Below are 2,516 nucleotides of genomic sequence, written 5' to 3' on the forward strand. Positions count from 1 at the left end.
ATCCAGAGTTTATTCAGTGTACACGAATAAAGCGCAGCAAGCGACAAAACGAAACTAGCACAAGGGAAAAATCCACCTTGGCTACATACAAGGAAAGAGTAGCTCAACCGAGCTACTCACTCTCACAATGAACAATCACTCTCAAAGGACAAAGACAACACTAGACTAATGAGGGAATGAGTACCAGGTGTGTGTGATTGACACGACAAGACAAGACAAATGGAGTGATGATAAATGGAGCGGTAGTAGCCAGTAAGCCGGTGACGACGAACGCCGAAACCTGCCCGAGCAAGGAGGAGGGGCAGCCTCGGCTGAATTCGTGACAATGTGCTCAAAATAAGTCTGTTGCTAACGAATCGCTAACTTTCAGAGAAATGGAACTACCACATTAGTCACAATATCTTCACGTCACCAAGCAGACCACGATAACTAGTCTTCTACAGTCCACCAAAAAGCTAGTTAGCTTAGTTAGCTTTTTGCTTACCAGCTCAAATGAAAACGCAAGGTTGATGTATTGTTTTGCTCCAGGTAGCAACCATTTCTCTTCAGAGGGAAGGTGCTCGTTTTATTGGTTCCGAACGATAAAACTGGGTTTTTGTTGTATTATATCAACACTGGGGGTTTAGTGCAGCTGTACGTGTTATATTATATCAACACTGGGGGTTTAGTGCAGCTGTACTTGTTATATTATATCAACACTGGGGGTTTAGTGCAGCTGTAGTTGTTATATTATATCAACACTGGGGGTTTAGTACAGCTGTACTTGTTATATTATATCAACACTGGGGGTTTAGTGCAGCTGTACTTGTTATATTATATCAACACTGGGGGTTTCGTGCAGCTGTACTTGTTATATTATATCAACTATGGGGGTTTAGTGCAGCTGTACTTGTTATATTATATCAACACTGGGGGTTTAGTGCAGCTGTACTTGTTATATTATATCAACACTGGGGGTTTAGTGCAGCTGTACTTGTTATATTATATCAACACTGGGGGTTTTAGTGCAGCTGTACTTGTTATATTATATCAACACTGGGGTTTAGTGCAGCTGTACTTGTTATATTATATCAACACTGGGGGTTTTAGTGCAGCTGTACTTGTTATATTATATCAACACTGGGGGTTTAGTGCAGCTGTACTTGTTATATTATATCAACACGGGGTGTTTAGTGCAGCTGTACTTGTTATATTATATCAACACTGGGGGTTTAGTGCAGCTGTACTTGATATATTATATCAACACTGGGGGTTTAGTGCAGCTGTACTTGTTATATTATATCAACACTGGGGGTTTAGTGCAGCTGTACTTGATATATTATATCAACACTGGGGGTTTAGTACAGCTGTACTTGTTAAATTATATCAACACTGGGGGTTTAGTGCAGCTGTACTTGTTATATCAACGCTGGGGGTTTAGTACAGCTGTACTTGTTATATTATATCAACACTGGGGGTTTAGTGCAGCTGTACTTGTTATATTATATCAACACTGGGGGTTTAGTGCAGCTGTACTTGTTATATTATATCAACACGAGGGTTTAGTGCAGCTGTACATGTTATATTATATCAACACTGGGGGTTTAGTGCAGCTTTACTTGTTATATTATATCAACACTGGGGGTTTAGTGCAGCTGAACTTGTTATATTATATCAACACTGGGGGTTTAGTGCAGCTGTACTTGTTATATTTTATCAACACTGGGGGTTTAGTGCAGCTTTACTTGTTATATTAGATCAACACAAGGGTTTAGTGCAGCTGTATTTGTTATATTATATCAACACTGGGGGTTTAGTGCAGCTGTACTTGTTATATTATATCAACACAAAGGTTTAGTGCAGCTGTACTTGTTATATTAAATCAACACTGGGGGTTTAGTGCAGCTGTACTTGTTATATCATATCAACACAAGGGTTTAGTGCAGCTGTACTTGTTATATTATATCAACTCTGGGGGTTTAGTGCAGCTGTACTTGTTATATTATATCAACACAAAGGTTTAGTGCAGCTGTACTTGTTATATTATATCAACACTGGGGGTTTAGTGCAGCTGTACTTGTTATATTATATCAACACTGGGGGTTTAGTGCAGCTGTACTTGTTATATTATATCAACACTGGAGGATTAGTACAGCTGTACTTGTTATATTATATCAACACTGGGGGTTTAGTGCAGCTGTACTTGTTATATTATATCAACACCGGGGGTTTAGTGCAGCTGTACTTGTTATATTATATCAACTCTGGGGGTTTAGTGCAGCTGTACTTGTTATATTATATCAACACTGGGGGTTAGTGCAGCTGTACTTGTTATATTATATCAACACTGGGGGTTTGGTGCAGCTGTACTGGTTATATTATATCAACACTGGGGGTTTAGTGCAGCTGTACTTGTTATATTATATCAACACTGGGGGTTTAGTGCAGCTGTACTTGTATTATATCAACACTGGGGGTTTAGTGCAGCTGTACTTGTTGTATTATATCAACACTGGGGGTTTAGTGCAGCTGTACTT

This window comes from Coregonus clupeaformis, chromosome 29 (assembly GCF_020615455.1).
Source record: "Coregonus clupeaformis isolate EN_2021a chromosome 29, ASM2061545v1, whole genome shotgun sequence".
NCBI lineage: Eukaryota > Metazoa > Chordata > Actinopteri > Salmoniformes > Salmonidae > Coregonus > Coregonus clupeaformis.